The sequence below is a fragment of the Biomphalaria glabrata genome, chromosome 2 (assembly GCF_947242115.1).
Source record: "Biomphalaria glabrata chromosome 2, xgBioGlab47.1, whole genome shotgun sequence".
In the NCBI taxonomy this organism is placed as follows: Eukaryota; Metazoa; Mollusca; class Gastropoda; family Planorbidae; genus Biomphalaria; species Biomphalaria glabrata.
In genome coordinates, this window is record NC_074712.1 from 26345176 (window position 1) to 26364530 (window position 19355).

At 37.7% G+C, this 19355-nt stretch overlaps 1 protein-coding gene across 5 annotated transcripts in view; it reads left to right on the forward strand.

The window, feature by feature from the left end:
• Window positions 1-19355, forward strand: part of LOC106060968 (choline O-acetyltransferase-like) — a 311392-nt gene that overhangs the window by 179856 nt on the left and 112181 nt on the right. The gene's annotated exons all lie outside the window — the stretch shown is intronic.

A 19355-nucleotide genomic window follows, 5' to 3' on the forward strand; every position in this document is an offset into this window, starting at 1 on the left:
CTTTTATCTATGCAGACAGTTTGTGAATAAATAAAATAGAAGACATCTTGTGTAAAAATGAACAGTAGACATCTTGTGTAAAAATGAACAGTAGACATCTTGTGCATGAATGAAAAGCAGAATTATTGTTTATAAATGAACAATAAACATCTTGTGTATAAATGAGCAGCAGACATCTTGTGTATAAATAAACAACAAACATTTGTGTATAAATAAACAACAAACATTTGTGTATAAACTCACACTAAAGTTTTAAGTTGACTTTTGTTCTTTTGTGAATCCTAAAAAAAAAAAAAGAAAACTATAATAAAAAAGTGACAAGAAAAGTAGGTGACCCGGGACTGACCCCTATTGGTCAGTTGTGTTCACTCACTTCTTTCTAAACAAACTTTCGCCTAAATCCTATTCACAACAGTGACCTCGAATCAAATCCTTAGAGACTATTATTAAAAGTAGAATTGACAGAAGTCAAATAAGGATCTTTGTCTACTTCGTTTGTAACACTGGACTAGAAATATAAACATGATAGACCGACGGACAGACAGACAACATAAACACGATCATTGTTTCCCAGAAGCCTCTAAAATTAAGTGGGTGGAATCTTTTTTTAATAGAGAGAAAGAGAGAAAAAGAGAGAGAGGGGGAGAGGAAAGGAGAGAGAGAAGAAAAAAAAACATGGCCTAATGTGTACGTTGTCAAGACCCTGCCGCCATTGACTAAAGTGACAAAACACGCAGATAATTACCTGAGAGAAAGAGAGAGAGAGAGAGAAAGAGAGAGAGAGAGAAAGAGAGAGAGAGAGAAAGAGAGAGAGAGAGAAAGGTTGTGCAGAGGTGCGCCACGTTTGTCGTTTTGTTTTCTATGATCGAAACTCACTACTAACACTTCGTTCTCATGCAAGGGACATCACAACGTCAAGACATTGGCAGCAGGGGGGTGCATGTATTCATTTTATGGGTCTTGTTGGTTTATCTAGCTTGTCAGTGTTGAGTCCTTGTGTTGGTATAAATGTATTTATCTAGCTTGTCAGTGTTGAGACCTGGTTTTTGTATAAATGTATTTATCTAGCTTGTCAGTGTTGAGACCTGGTGTTTGTATAAATGTATTTATCTAGCTTAACAGTGTTGAGACCTGGTGTTTGTATAAATGTATTTATCTAGCTTAACAGTGTTGAGATCTGGTGTTTGTATAAATGTGTTTATCTAGCTTAACAGTGTTGAGACCTGGTGTTTGAATAAATGTATTTATCTAGCTTGTCAGTGTTGAGTCCTTGTGTTGGTATAAATGTATTTATCTAGCTTGTCAGTGTTGAGACCTGGTTTTTGTATAAATGTATTTATCTAGCTTGTCAGTGTTGAGACCTGGTTTTTGTATAAATGTATTTATCTAGCTTAACAGTGTTGAGACCTGGTGTTTGTATAAATGTATTTATCTAGTTTAACAGTGTTGAGATCTGGTGTTTGTATAAATGTGTTTATCTAGCTTAACAGTGTTGAGACCTGGTGTTTGTATAAATGTATTTATCTAGCTTAACAGTGTTGAGACCTGGTGTTTGTATAAATGTATTTATCTAGCTTAACAGTGTTGAGACCTGGTGTTTGTATAAATGTGTTTATCTAGCTTGTCAGTGTTGAGACCTGGTTTTTGTATAAATATATTTATCTAGCTTGTCAGTGTTGAGACCTGGTGTTTGTATAAATGTGTTTATCTAGCTTGTCAGTGTTGAGTCCTTGTGTTTGTATAAATGTGTTTATCTAGCTTGTCAGTGTTGAGTCATTGTGTCTTACCCATGTCTATATCTAATGTCCAATCTTTATTGTTAATGCACGAGATTGGTGTGTGTGTGTGTCTGTGTGTATTTGCAAATAATTAGATAAAGTCCTAACCAAAACAGACAAAAACATAACGAGATTATGAAGATAGTTTGTGTTTTCATACCAACTTACACGCGGCTCACGAATGTGTCATAGGTTTAGTAAGCAGTACATATCAAAAGCCCAACACCAGAAGCTATGAAGTACAGACAATCACCTCGCTCCAGACGTATCAGAAACCATGAAGTACAGACAATCACCTCACTCCTTACAGACGTATCAGAAGCCATGAAGTACAGACAATCACCTCACTCCTTACAGACATATCAGAAGCCATGAAGTACAGACAATCACCTCACTCCTTACAGACATATCAGAAACCATGAAGTACAGACAATCACCTCACTCCAGACGTATCAGAAACCATGAAGTACAGACAATCACCTCACTCCTTACAGACGTATCAGAAGCTATGAAGTACAGACAATCACCTCGCTCCTTAGAGACGTATCAGAAGCCATGAAGTACAGACAATCACCTCGCTCCAGACATACCAGAAGCTATGAAGTACAGACAATCACCTCACTCCTTACAGACGTATCAGAAGCTATGAAGTACAGACAATCACCTCACTCCTTACAGACGTATCAGAAGCTATGAAGTACAGACAATCACCTCACTCCTTACAGACGTATCAGAAGCTATGAAGTACAGACAATCACCTCGCTCCTTAGAGACGTATCAGAAGCCATGAAGTACAGACAATCACCTCACTCCTTACAGACGTATCAGAAGCTATGAAGTACAGACTATCACCTCGCTCCTTACAGACGTATCAGAAGCTATGAAGTACAGACAATCACCTCGCTCCTTACAGACATATCAGAAGCTATAAAGTACAGACAATCACCTCGCTCCAGACATACCAGAAGCTATGAAGTACAGACAATCACCTTACTCCTTACAGATATATCAGAAGCTATGAAGTACAGACAATCACCTCACTCCTTACAGACGTATCAGAAGCTATGAAGTACAGACAATCACCTCACTCCTTACAGAAGTATCAGAAGCTATGAAGTACAGACAATCACCTCACTCCTTACAGACATATCAGAAGCTATGAAGTACAGACAATCACCTCACTCCTTACAGACGTATCAGAAGCTATGAAGTACAGACAATCACCTCGCTCCTTAGAGATGTATCAGAAGCCATGAAGTACAGACAATCACCTCACTCCTAACAGACGTATCAGAAGCTATGAAGTACAGACAATCACCTCGCTCCTTAGAGACGTATGTACAGGACATTGTAATAGTGAATGTTGGTTGACATTACTGTAATTAATTAGACATTGTTCAAGTCCACAAGTATTCAATGATTTGATAATTATAAAATATCAAAAAATATTTTTTTTTAAACGTAGCTTATATTTAGGGTAATTTTTAGCTGACCCCGAAAGGGGAAAAGACGCTATTAGTTTTGTGCAAAATGTCTGTCCATCTGTCCGTCTGTCGGTCCGTCTGTCCGTCCGTCCCGTTTAGATCTCGTAAACTACAAAAGATATTGAAAATCCGACATCACAATATTTTAGACTTTAGACCATTCAAAGTTCTGATGCAACGGCTACTTTTTTTTTTCTGAAAGCGAAAAATCTAATTTTTAACCCTTACCAGTCATTTTTATTTTTTGAGGAGTTTGCAGCCAGGTCTGAATTAAATTCTAGCTGATTCATAGTATTTTACAAGAAATTAGAAAAATAAAATAAAACAGACATCCAGTTGTTGTTGTTTTTTTTTATATTTTATTTATAACAACGAAAAATGTTCCAAACATGATGTCTGAATGTTTAGTTTTGAAAATTTATTTGTGGATGGTGCTTTTTGAAGCACTCCCGAGGGTGCACTCCAGGGTGACGTAACTGACCAACTGAGAGTAAGTTTCACACTAGAATACTGTCTACACCCACTGCCTGGTGTATGCAGTTTTTAGTCTTTCAGTTTGGAAAGTTAGCTATGAAATATTGGAATTTTTTTAAGTCTCTGGTCAGACCCCCCCCCCCGCCCCCCTCCCCCTCCGCACCGCCTTTGATGCTGTGAAAAACGATCTTGGTCAAGCTATTTTATTTATTTTTTAGAATAATTTCACGATTATCATTTACTTTCTGCTTTATAAAATAGTAATTTAAAATTTAGGAATCAGGAAGTGGAACAAAAAGTTTGATATTTAACTTAAATTCGAGCCAAATTATTATGGCCCACTGGGTGGGACATTCGACCAGAACAGGAAAAAAAAATGTCCCACCCAGTGGGACATTCGACCGGAAAGGGTTAAAAATCAGTTATGCAAGCAGTTTTTTAAAGAGAAAAAGCTAAGTGGTATGCATTATAAGTTAGACCTAATTTAAAACAAATAGTAATCTTGTAAACTTCATTTTCCAGATTTTTTTTTATGACGTAATGTAGTAGATATTGAGCCTTTTTAAAACAATTAGATCATTTATGAGACATTAGTTAGGCCAGGGGAGGCGCGGTGGCTGAGCGGTAAAGTGCTTGGCTTCCGAACCGGGGGTCCCGGGGTCGAATCCTGGTGAAGACTGGGATTTTTAACTTTGGAATCCTTGGGCGCCTCTGAGTCCACTCAGCTCTAATGGGTACCTGACATTAGTTGGGGAAAAGTAAAGGCGGTTGGTCGTTGTGCTGGCTACATGACACCCTCGTTAACCGTAGGCCACAATAACAGATGAACTTTACATCATCTGCCCTATAGACAACAAGGTCCGAAAGGGTAACTAGTTAGGCCAGGTTCACATTTAACTTTACATTCACTTTCACATATCCCTTGATCTGCGGGACCGTTGGGTCACTGCACAAGATTTGTTAACCTACTTTCTCCAATCTTATCTCTCATTTGTCTTTGATATAATTTCATTCGGATGTTCATTCTGAAAATATTGAAGCCTGCCTGGGTGGACCACTTCGGGGGCCGATTTTGTGTTTGTGTTTCCACACAAACTGTCTTTTGTAACCTTGTATCAATTAGCTTGAATCAGATATCTAATTAAATTTGTAACAGATCTATTATAGTCATAAATCTTTGTGATTAGAAATATTTTACCTATTGTTTTAGTTTAGTGCAATTTCATGGTTTTAACTTTCTCAATGCGCTATGATTCTATCAATTGTCTAGACCAGTTGGGAAAAGGGATGGGGGGGGGAGGAACTTTAATTGGTGGCAAGACTGGAAGGGCTAATACCCCCGTAGAACCTTGGAGAGAAACCCTGCTGTTCGGCGTAGTGCCTCATAATTCCCATGCAGGTGGGTTGGGGGGGGGGGGGAGAAGTGGGTATCTGTGTCAATGCTTCAGTGATCGCTTTTTCAATGCATTAAAAAAAAGTTGTACGATTTGAATTTGCAAGCTCAAGCCTCTTCAATCCATCATGCAAACCACTGTGCCAGTGAAGTGCTTATGGAAATTGAAGGTTTATAGTTATCTATTGTTAGTTTAAAACAACTCAACTCAATTCACCAAACAAAATATAAAGGGAACTAATATAGCTTATACCACCACATCAGTCATGTACAATTTCTTTTCCTTATTCGATGGCAAAACCAACAAATTAATTTCCAATACTTAATTAACTAATCTGTTAGAAAAGAGTATTTGTTACAGTCAGCTTGTGGACTGCGTACATTTCGAATCAGTTTATATTTTTTTATTGATTCTTGTTTTGTCAGGTACATGAAATAATTGTGTAAAATTTTAACTTGATCCAAGATCAAGTGGGAGAAATAACGTGTACAAACTTTGTACCAAATAGACAGACAGAATGAGTTGATATAGCCTTGTATAAAAAAACAAATATTCAATTCTGTGTGGGCCCCCTAGTGAAAAACTCCTACAGTTGACATAGATTTCTCTTATTGACATATTTTATCTGCAAACCTTTTTTTAGCGGCCCCCAAAAGGGGAAAAGACGCTATTAGTTTTGTGTGAAATGTGTGTCTGTCCGTCCGTCCCGTTTAGATCTCGTAAACTAGAAAAGATAGTGAAAATCCGACATTATAATATTTTAGTCCATTCAAAGTTCTGATGCAACAGCTACTTTTTTCTTTTCTAAAAGCGAAAAATCTAATTTTTTTAATCACTTTTGCAAGCAGTTTTTTTTTATAAAAATACACCACTTTTACAACTATTTACTATTAATAGTAACAAACACGGGAGGCTCTTTAGTATGGGAATATATATTTACCATATTTTTAACACATTTATGCAAATGGTTTTAGACTTTTTGTTTATTGCTACGTTATGTATTATATATCATACCAACTACTACATTTACCCATAACTAATGTTAAAGAGAAAAATATATATTTAGTATGCATATAAGTTGGTCATAATTTAAAACAACAATTATTAAGTAGTTTTTCATATGATCATGTGAACTGCAGCGCTATACCACGACCATAGGAATTATTTTTTTTTTACGGAATTTTTTTTTTTCTTTTTTTGAGGATTTGAATAAGAGATTGACCCTTTACAAAACAATTAGATCAATTAGATATTCATTATAAGACATCAGTTAGGCCAGGTTTGCATTTAACTTCACATTCACTTTCACCTATCTTTTGGTCTGCTGGACCACACAAGATCTGTCAACCTTCTTTCTTCATTCTTCTCTGTCATTTGTCTTTGATAGAATTTCATTCTGATGTTCTTTGTGAAAATATTGATACCTGCCTTTTTACCTGCCTGGGTGGACCACTTCGGAGGCCGATTATGAGTTTGTATGTCCACACAAACTGTCTTTGTAACCTTGTTTTTTCAGATCTAATGATCTTTCTTCATTTGTAGCCTATAAAGATAAAATATACCCCCCCCCCCCAAACTGAGTGTTTTCTATGAAAATTCAAAACATTCCCAGCTACTAAGCCCATGTTGTTGTTGTTGTTGTTATATCAAGTTCTGTGTTTATATTGTTTTATACCATTCAGAGGCGTGCTTAGCAATGTACGGGTGTTGAGGGCCGCACGTGGGATCAGGTGCTGAGGGACATTAAACATTCCTACCTGCATGGATTCAAAGTATTAACCTAGTGAACCTGAGATCCAGATTGATCGTTCTGCGTGTAAAAATGACCATACTTCGTCAGCCCGATGTATCTGTCTTACCACAGACAGTTGGTAATTAAAACATCAGCCCGATGTATCTGCCTTACCACAGACAGTTGATAATTAAAACATCAGCCCGATTGTCTTACCACAGACAGTTGGTAATTAAAACATTAGCCCAATGTATCTGTCTTACCACAGACATTTGGTAATTAAAACATCAGCCCAATGTATCTGTCATACCACAGACTGTTGGTAATTAAAACATCAGCCCGATGTATCTGTCTTACCACAGACAGTTGGTAATTAAAACATCAGCCCGACTTATGTCTTACCACAGACAGTTGGTAATTAAAACATCAGCCCGATGTATCTGTCTTACCACAGACAGTTGGTAATTAAAACATAAGCCCGACTTATGTCTTACCACAGACAGTTGATAATTAAAACATCAGCCCGATGTATCTGTCTTACCACAGACAGTTGGTAATTAAAACATCAGCCCGACTTATGTCTTACCACAGACAGTTGGTAATTAAAACATAAGCCCGATGTATCTGTCTTACCACAGACAGTTGGTAATTAAAACATCAGCCCGATGTATCTGTCTTACCACAGACAGTTGGTAATTAAAACATCAGCCCGATGTATCTGTCTTACCACAGACTGTTGATAATTAAAACATCAGCCCGACTTATGTCTTACCACAGACAGTTAGTAATTAAAACATCAGCCCAATGTATCTGTCTTACCACAGACAGTTGGTAATTAAAACATCAGCCCGATGTATCTGTATTACCACAGACAGTTGGTAATTAAAACATCAGCCCGATGTATCTGTCTTACCAAAGACAGTTGATAATTAAAACATCAGCCCAATGTATCTGTCTTACCACAGACAGTTGATAATTAAAACATCAGCCCGATGTATCTGTCTTACCACAGACAGTTGATAATTAAACATCAGCCCGATGTATCTGTCTTACCACAGACAGTTGATAATTAAAACATCATCCCGATGTATCTGTCTTACCACAGACAGTTGATAATTAAACATCAGCCCGATGTATCTGTCTTACCACAGACAGTTGATAATTAAAACATCAGCCCGATGTATCTGTCTTACCACAGACTTTTGATATTTAAACATCAGCCCGATGTATCTGTATTACCACAGACAGTTGGTAATTAAAACATCAGCCCAATGTATCTGTCTTACCACAGACAATTGGTAATTAAAACATCAGCCCGATGTATCTGTCTTACCACAGACAGTTGATAATTAAAACATCAGCCCAATGCATCTGTCTTACCACAGACTTTTGATATTTAAACATCAGCCCGATGTATCTGTCTTACCACAGACTGTTGATAATTAAAACATCAGCCCGATGTATCTGTCTTACCACAGACAGTTGGTAATTAAAACATCAGCCCAATGTATCTGTCTTACCACAGACAGTTGGTAATTAAACATCAGCCCGATGTATCTGTCTTACCACAGACAGTTGATAATTAAACATCAGCCCGATGTATCTGTCTTACCACAGACTGTTGATAATTAAAACATCAGCCCGATGTATCTGTCTTACCACAGACAGTTGGTAATTAAAACATCAGCCCGATGTATCTGTCTTACCACAGACAGTTGGTAATTAAAACATCAGCCCGATGTATCTGTCTTACCACAGACAGTTGATAATTAAAACTTCAGCCCGATGTATCTGTCTTACCACAGACTGTTGGTAATTAAAACATCAGCCTGACTTATGTCTTACCACAGACAGTTGGTAATTAAAACATCAGCCCGATGTATCTGTCAGACCACAGACAGTTGGTAATTAAAACATCAGCCCGATGTATCTGTCTTACCACAGACTGTTGATAATTAAAACATCAGCCTGACTTATGTCTTACCACAGACAGTTGATAATTAAAACATCAGCCCGATGTATCTGTCAGACCACAGACAGTTGATAATTAAAACATCAGCCCGATGTATCTGTCTTACCACAGACAGTTGGTAATTAAAACATCAGCCCGACTTATGTCTTACCACAGACAGTTGGTAATTAAAACATAAGCCCGATGTATCTGTCTTACCACAGACAGTTGGTAATTAAAACATCAGCCATATGTATCTGTCTTACCACAGACAGTTGGTAATTAAAACATCAGCCCGATGTATCTGTATTACCACAGACAGTTGGTAATTAAAACATCAGCCCGATGTATCTGTCTTACCAAAGACAGTTGATAATTAAAACATCAGCCCAATGTATCTGTCTTACCACAGACAGTTGATAATTAAAACATCAGCCCGATGTATCTGTCTTACCACAGACAGTTGATAATTAAACATCAGCCCGATGTATCTGTCTTACCACAGACAGTTGGTAATTAAAACATCATCCCGATGTATCTGTCTTACCACAGACAGTTGATAATTAAACATCAGCCCGATGTATCTGTCTTACCACAGACAGTTGATAATTAAAACATCAGCCCGATGTATCTGTCTTACCACAGACTTTTGATATTTAAACATCAGCCCGATGTATCTGTATTACCACAGACAGTTGGTAATTAAAACATCAGCCCAATGTATCTGTCTTACCACAGACAGTTGGTAATTAAAACATCAGCCCGATGTATCTGTCTTACCACAGACAGTTGATAATTAAAACATCAGCCCAATGCATCTGTCTTACCACAGACTTTTGATATTTAAACATCAGCCCGATGTATCTGTCTTACCACAGACTGTTGATAATTAAAACATCAGCCCGATGTATCTGTCTTACCACAGACAGTTGGTAATTAAAACATCAGCCCAATGTATCTGTCTTACCACAGACAGTTGGTAATTAAACATCAGCCCGATGTATCTGTCTTACCACAGACAGTTGATAATTAAACATCAGCCCGATGTATCTGTCTTACCACAGACTGTTGATAATTAAAACATCAGCCCGATGTATCTGTCTTACCACAGACAGTTGGTAATTAAAACATCAGCCCGATGTATCTGTCTTACCACAGACAGTTGGTAATTAAAACATCAGCTCGATGTATCTGTCTTACCACAGACAGTTGATAATTAAAACATCAGCCCGATGTATCTGTCTTACCACAGACTGTTGGTAATTAAAACATCAGCCCGATGTATCTGTCTTACCACAGACAGTTGGTAATTAAAACATCAGCTCGATGTATCTGTCTTACCACAGACTGTTGGTAATTAAAACATCAGCCTGACTTATGTCTTACCACAGACAGTTGGTAATTAAAACATCAGCCCGATGTATCTGTCAGACCACAGACAGTTGGTAATTAAAACATCAGCCCGATGTATCTGTCTTACCACAGACTGTTGGTAATTAAAACATCAGCCTGACTTATGTCTTACCACAGACAGTTGATAATTAAAACATCAGCCCGATGTATCTGTCAGACCACAGACAGTTGGTAATTAAAACATCAGCCCGATGTATCTGTCTTACCACAGACTGTTGGTAATTAAAACATCAGCCTGACTTATGTCTTACCACAGACAGTTGGTAATTAAAACATCAGCCCGATGTATCTGTCTTACCACAGACTGTTGGTAATTAAAACATCAGCCTGACTTATGTCTTACCACAGACAGTTGGTAATTAAAACATCAGCTCGATGTATCTGTCTTACCACAGACACAGTTGGTAATTAAAACATTAGCTCGATGTATCTGTCTTACCACAGACAGTTGATAATTAAAACATCAGCCCGATGTATCTGTCGTACCACAGACAGTTGATAATTAAAACATCAGCCCAATGTATCTGTCTTACCACAGACAGTTGGTAATTAAAACATCAGCCCGATGTATCTGTCTTACCACAGACTGTTGATACTTAAACATCAGCCCGACTTATGTCTTACCACAGACTGTTGATAATTAAAACATCAGCCCGATGTATCTGTCTTACCACAGACTGTTGGTAATTAAAACATCAGCCTGACTTATGTCTTACCACAGACAGTTGGTAATTAAAACATCAGCCCGATGTATCTGTCAGACCACAGACTGTTGGTAATTAAAACATCAGCCTGACTTATGTCTTACCACAGACAGTTGGTAATTAAAACATCAGCCCGATGTATCTGTCTTACCACAGACTGTTGATAATTAAAACATCAGCCCGATGTATCTGTCTTACCACAGACTGTTGATAATTAAACATCAGCCCGATGTATCTGTCTTACCACAGACAGTTGGTAATTAAAACATCAGCCCGATGTATCTGTCTTACCACAGACAGTTGATAATTAAAACATCAGCCCAATGTATCTGTCTTACCACAGACAGTTGGTAATTAAAACATCAGCCCAATGTATCTGTCTTACCACAGACAGTTGGAAATTAAAACATCAGCCCGATGTATCTGTATTACCACAGACAGTTGGTAATTAAAACATCAGCCCAATGTATCTGTCTTACCACAGACAGTTGGTAATTAAAACATCAGCCCGATGTATCTGTCTTACCACAGACTGTTGATAATTAAAACATCAGCCCAATGTATATGTATTACCACAGATTGTTGGTAATTAAAACATCAGCCCGATGTATCTGTATTACCACAGACAGTTGGTAATTAAAACATCAGCCCGATTGTCTTACCACAGACAGTTGGTAATTAAAACATCAGCCTGATTGTCTTACCACAGACAGTTGGTAATTAAAACATCAGCCCAATGTATCTGTCTTACCACAGACAGTTGGTAATTAAAACATCAGCCCGATGTATCTGTCTTACCACAGACTGTTGATAATTAAAACATCAGCCCAATGTATATGTATTACCACAGATTGTTGGTAATTAAAACATCAGCCCGATGTATCTGTATTACCACAGACAGTTGGTAATTAAAACATCAGCCCGATTGTCTTACCACAGACAGTTGGTAATTAAAACATCAGCCTGATTGTCTTACCACAGACAGTTGATAATTAAAACATCAGCCCGATGTATCTGTCTTACCACAGACAGTTGGTAATTAAAACATCAGCCTGATTCATCTGTCGTATCACAGACAGTTGGTAATTAAAACATCAGCCCGATTGTCTTACCACAGACTGTTGGTAATTAAAACATCAGCTTGATTGTCATACCACAGACAGTTGGTAATTAAAACATCAGCCCGATCGTCTTACCACAGACTGTTGGTAATTAAAACATCAGCCCGATTGTCTTACCACAGACTCTTGGTAATTAAAACATCAGCCCGATTGTCTTACCACAGACTCTTGGTAATTAAAACATCAGCCCGATTGTCTTACCACAGACTCTTGGTAATTAAAACATTAGGCACTACGTGAAAATCACATAAGAAAATGTTTGGTGTTTTATTTCTTTTATATATATATATATATTGTTGCAAATGACAGTGATAGGTAGAGGTCAACGTATGACCCCGGCGAGATAACACAGCAGCGGGTGTTCTCTCGAATGTACCTGTATCAACAAAGACAGGATGTGACGTGTCCTTACGTGTTATTCCAGAAGGTACTAGCAATGTCCTGTGACAGATAGAAGTCACAACTTGTGACCCCGGCAAGATGACACTGCAGCCAATGTTTTCTGGAATCTACATGTATAAACAAAGACAGGATGTGACGTTTCCTCACGTGTTAATCCAGAGGATACTAGCCGTGTTTGTGCAACTTTTGACAAGCGATTTGGGACTCTATATAAGCCAGATAGTTAATGTGAAAGTCAGTCGTATGGAGTCGTGAGTGAGCCGTTACAGTCGATACAGACTATGTAAGACGTGTGCGGCTCTGTGGAAGAGAAATGTGTACGACTCGATGTAAGTTAACTAGGGTAGAGTTAACTGGAGTGGACTACTGTCGTTAAAGTCTATACAGCGAACTACAGTGGACTTGAGCCGTTACAGTCGATACAGTCGATGTAAGACGTGTGCGGCTCTGATTCGGTAGACTTGAGTACGACTTGGTTCAGCTTTGGGAGACCTGGAGCGACACTAGGAAGTGTGTCGTTGGTCTGTTCTGTGGAATACGGCTCGAGGAAAGTTGAGAAGAGATGAATTGCAACGAAGTGAAGAGATGAATTGCAACGAAGTATAGCTAACTGTCTTCTACGCTACATGTTACAGTAACAAATTGTTAGATTTAATAGTCAATAAAGTTATATGAAGCTGAGAGTTTAGTCGTCAAGTTCTTTGCAGTGTTTTTATTTGTGTGCCTACTAGTACATTTAGCCAGAAGATTCAGAAATTCGTAACAATATATATATGAGATATATATATATATATATATATATATATATATATATATAAGGGCATCAAAAGGAGCTGCCGCACTAGGCATCAAATTCCTATTTTTATAATTCTGTGTTGATATTTCAAGGTTAAGTTCAAGTCTATAGAGCTATGTATTTAAATATATGTCTATAGAACTAGCTTTATAAAAATGTTATTTAGAGTAAGATTTATAAATGTATGTTTATAGCGCTAGGTTTACACATCGTATTGTTATGACCCTATTGGCGGCGCGAAAGGGTTAACTGTAGGTTCAGCTGACACACGTGATCTCAGGCGATGGACAAGGGACAGTACTACGATTACACGTAAATATGACCAATGTTATGGTCATGTGATCGAAAGCCTGCGTGGACCAGAGACATTGTGTAAGAAAGCTGCAGTTCATGACCGAAGACCGGGACTATTACTCGGCCATGAAGTCGGTCCTGGTCGAGTCCTCAAGTGTTATGTAGGAGTCCAGGAAGAGATAGAGACAGTAGAGTTTAGTACGGTGATGTACAATGTAACATTTTTAGTGTTGATGTATTGCCAATTGTGTCATATTGGCTGTTCTAATTGATCATAAAAATTAAACCAGTAATAATTTTCAAAACAAAATTAGCCAGTTACCTATGGGATTCAAATATCTATCAGGTGCAATCAAAAAATTAAAAAAATTTTGAGTACTTTAGAATATTTTAAGAATTTTGTAAACATTGTTTATTTTCAAGATGGCCGCAATTTCCGTAGCAACCCAAAAGGCTACACTCATAAAATGTGTATGGTTGCTCATGTCTCTATATGTTCTATCAAGTCATGCATAAAGCTTTCTATTTATCTGTAAATTACAAAAATTGAAATTTCATTGTGCGTCCCCCTTAAAGCACCAGATTAACCAGAGCTCTTGTTAGGCTCTTGATGTGTTAGATGTGCTGTGTTTTGTTTAGCAGTGTTTACAGAAGGCCTGATTAGGAGAGATCGTAACTATATGTTTACATAGCAAGGGTTATTGATATGTATTTTGTAAATCTAAAAGTACAGATCTATGTTTTAAATTATTTCTTATGGTTGTTTGTGAAATAATTTCACTTGTGTTTGTGAATGTTTGTATGTGCGTTCTTGTTTTATCTCTGTTGTAGGTCTGTATTTCATAGAAAATGTATTCCTATAAATGTTAACCTCGGTAGAGATGATTGTATCTGGATGTCTATGTCCTGCTTACTACCCGGATGTTTGTGGTCGTACCACAAGCTAGAGCTCTTTTGTGTTCCTGCTTTTGTATCCAAGTGGTTGATAGGGATCCTAGAACTGAACTGGTTGAATGGGGATTATCTATTAGACATGCCGACAATCCACTCGGAAACAAATATTACATTAGCAACAAGGAAATTAACATCGCAATCTTGTGTCCATCTACAGTCAACATATATGAATACGTGATGGGAAAACAAGGACTGTAACTCATTTATGAGCCAGTGAATTTTAAGCAAAACATAAACAAGTCCTTTTCCAAAAGTGCGAGACGGAAAGACGGGTAAGCCTCAGTGCAAACATCGTACAAGAACTATTGAATGGAGTCTTTGAGGCGGCAGTTTGCGTTGCAGTTACTACATATTCTTGTTTTGGAATAGCATATAAAGATTTATATTGAAATATGTGACTATTATGACCATTATGTGAAAATAAAGGTGTACATATAATCCTACAGTGACATACAAAACAACTGTTGAGCTCATCTGAACGTTAAGAAGTACTACTATTGCTGGACAACACATTCTGTTTGAACGGCGCCTCTCTAGAGATCTTGACCAGTGCTTAATCTACCTTTACGAACACATAAGCTATAGCTAAGGGCTTAACTTTCCTGCTGGCTCCACAAATAATGTTTTGAAGAAAAACAAAGGAAGAAATGACCTAAGGTTGATTACAACGAGCCCTTGAACTCAAATAGCTGAGTTACATCCGCCCTTGAACTCAAATAGCTGAGTTACATCCGCCCTTGAACTCAAATAGCTGAGTTACATCCGCCCTTGAACTCAAATAGCTGAGTTACATCCGCCCTTGAACTCAAATAGCTGAGTTACATCCGCCCTTGAACTCAAATAGCTGAGTTACATCCGCCCTTGAACTCAAATAGCTGAGTTACATCCGCCCTTGAACTCAAATAGCTGAGTTACATCCGGTACTGATTTTGACTACAATATTTATCCTTAAGTAAGTTATTAGCCAAAGAATATTGAAAACAAATAGATGTACATGTAGGACCATATAGTGATTATTGATTTCTATTTTCTAAATAAATGTAACATTTTTAGAAATTCGCAGTCAACTCTAAAAAACTAATCCACACTATGAAACGACTGGTCCTGTTCACTGACGGACTGATCATTCACTCATTCTCCCACTCCATAAGTACACAACAAAAAGCCTTAAGCTTTTATGAACACTTCTCTGGTGTGTAACTTTTTTTTGTGTTCAATATTAAATACTGTAGTGAATGACAATGTGTAGAACAATTTTAAAACGACTAGATCTAGATCTATATGTATGCCTCTTTTCTAAAACAAAAAGTAGGTCCAAAAATTGTAACGGTCAATATTAAAAGTGTGAGTGTGTGTGCGTGTTGTTTTTGTGTGTTAGGAGGTGTATAGTAGGTTTATAAAGAATGATTATTCTAAAAAAAAAAAAGGTGCCTCCCTAAATCTAGATCTAGGAGTGACAAAATACAAATAAATATGTATTGAGGGGACTAAGTTGCTTATAGTGACGTTTCTTCTTTCAAACTGTTCCGTCATCTATTCCAGTATCTGAACTTACAGATTCTTTCAATAGATTCTTTCAATAGATTCTTTCAATAGATTCTTTCAATAGATTCTTTTAATAGGTTCTTCATTGGCAAGGTTGAGCAAATAAGAAATAAAATGTCATCCCTTTCATCACAGCTTGACCACTCTCCAATCTTTCAAAGTTCTCTTTTTTGCGAATTTCAGTGAAGATTCGGTCAAAAGTCTTATTTTAAAAATGCCAAAAAACTTAATTCAAACCTTGATCCCATTCCCATTTTCTTGCTCCTTGAATGTTTAGATGAGCTTGTACCCACAATTACTAACATTGTGAACTCGGACTTCAGGCATTGTACCACAGCAATTTAAGCATGCACTTGTCTGGCCCTTATTAAAGAAATCCAACCTTGACCCGAAATGTCTAAAAAACGATCTCCCGGTATCAAATCTTCCCTCCCTGTCAAAGCTTCTGGAGCGCATCGTGCTAGCACAAATTCTTTCTCATATTAAAGAATTTCAATCTGCATATAGGAAGTACTGTAGCACAGAGAGAGAGAGAGACAGCAGTGGTCAGGGTACTAAATGACTTACTTCACAATTCCGACATAGGCCACATATCAATACTTTCCATGCTAGACTTGTCCGCAGCCTTTGATACGCTTGATTAGTGATGTCCAACCTAATTCGACCCGCGGGCCATTTTAATTTCCAACAATCGTCTTGCGGGCCACATGACCGAAAAGTTACAAAAAAACGAAATGAAATTGTTCTGAAACTATTTTGGTATAGATCTCTGGATTTAATTTAATTCTTAACTCATAGGTTATTTGACAATTATATTTTTTAAGCGTCAGAAAATAGCTTCATTTCTCTACTTAAAATGTCACCAACAATGTAGGTAGCTTTACCAACAACTCATTTTGTAGTCTCTTTTTATTAAATATTCCCATGGATCCTCCATCCTCTAGGCGTAGTTTAACAATCTTTTATTCGCAACACAAACCAAGAATGCCGCCATATTTATTTTTTAATGCCGTTTTTATGTTGTTGTTTTATTAGACATTGTTTGTTGTTTTACATGTTTCGGATGTTCCTTCAAAGTTGAAGATAATTACTTCCTAGTCCAAACCTCCCGCAGGACGACGGGGGATGGGAGCGGGCAGGGTTTGAACCCTGGACCATCGATAAATCTGAACGACAGTCCAGCGCGCAAACCGCACGATTAGGCAGCCATCCTTAGACAGCCACAATTTCTTTATAAAATAAATATTTTGGCTTATTATTATGTTCAACAAAAAAGATATTTTCACTTTTCCTGGTAGATTCTACATTCAGAGTCCCATTTCATAAACACACAAATGTTTAAGATTATGATACCAATCCATCAGAGAAAAAGTGAGGGCCCAAAAGTAGGTATAGATACATTTATTTTTTCAACCTTTTTTTTTCGTTTAGAAGGGGTATTTCTACTTTTTGTGCAGACGTTTCGGCGGGCCGCATGGAACCACGTCGCGGGTCTTATTCAGATAAATTTGTGACATATGCGGATTTGGAGGTGCCGTAATTATTGCTCAATTCGATGTATGAAACAATAAAGTGACAAAGTGTAGATATAATTCGAATGGGGTTTAATTCTTTTCCACTTGAACTTGAAACAATAAACACAGCTCATGTACAAGGTAGATACAGAATACAATAATGATGATCAATAAACTAAACAACTTTTTACTAGAAAACTAGTGAGTTTGGATCTAACTTTGTCACCAAATAATTCCAAGCTCCTACTTCTCACCAAATAGGTTTCCATCCTTTATTCTATCTCCTTCATACAATCCTATAGAACCATTACGTCACATCCTGCTACCTCAACTGCTTTCCACAGAAATAGTTCCGGTGCCTAACATCGTGCATTGCTGGCCTATAATAAAACTTTGTGGTCCAACAGGGTTACGTATATGCAGGTCTCGTGATTGTATTTCCTATAATTAAAAGGAAAATTAACCAGAGCTGCTATACATAGAATTCAAAATCTGAAATGTGTGTGGTGAAGATCAATCGAAGTATGCTAAAAAGAGACCTGGACATATTGAAGAAACATTTGAGAACTATTAGTCAACAACCTAGACATATTGAAGAAACATTTGAGAACTATTAGTCAACAACCTAGACGTATGTAAACATTTTGTTTCCCTTTATCTATTTTAGCTGAAAAAAAAAAGATGAAACTTACTACTGAACTATCTTAGCGGTAGCCGAGGTGTAAAGCACTTGACTTTCTAACAGAGCGGTCTCTTGTTTGAATCTCCTTGGGATTTTGAATTTTGGTATTTTAAGGACACCCCTGAGTCCACCCAGCTCTGGTGGTTACTTGACATTAGTCAACGAAAGTAAAGGGGGTTGGTTGTTGTGCTGGCCACATGACTCAATCTTTAATAGTCGGCAATAAAAACAGATGACCTATACATCATCTGTCCTATAGAATGCACGGTCTGAAAAAATACTTTTCTCTAAATCAATTTATTGTTTAAATAATTATGGGGCAATCAAAGAACTGGGTTTGGAATTTCAATATTTAATTACAGAGCATAATGAACATTCGTTATCGATGTAATAATATAGACAGAATAATAGGTTCACCTGTACATGAGTTGCCCTGAACTAACGTTTTATGATATTGTTTATCCCCCCATGTAATATATAAAGAACATTGTCATAGTCCGTTATGTTTTCATGTATGTATATTTGTATACATGTTCCAGAAGCCACCCAATGAAACATACTCAGCCCAAAGGATCACAGTAAACGGACAGCCCCTTAATGTGGTAGACCACTTCACATATCTAGGTAGTATAGTGTCAAATGACACCTCACGTTCAAGGGAAGTTGATAACCGTCTGGCCAGGGCTAGTAGCGCTTTTGGACGCCTTCAGGTGAGAGTTTGGAAGAACAAATCGCTCCGCCTGCCTACAAAAATCAATGTCTACCAGGCGGTGGTTCTCTCAACCCTTCTGTATGGCTCTGAGACATGGACACTATATAAAAAACAACTAAGACTTCTTGAGCGCTTTCACCAAAAATGCTTGCGCTCCATCATGGACATACGGTGGCAGGACCGCACTACAAACAGCGATGTCCTTGCGAACGCCGGTATGGACAGTATAGAGGGACTTCTTATGGTCCAACAGCTACGCTGGGCTGGGCACGTATCCCGTATGGGAGACGAACGTATGCCAAAGGCAGTATTTTTTTTGGTGAGCTAAAAGGTGGTCTACGTAACAGAGGCGCCCCACGGAAACGCTTCAAAGACCAAAAGAAAATCTGCTGCCGAGGACAAACG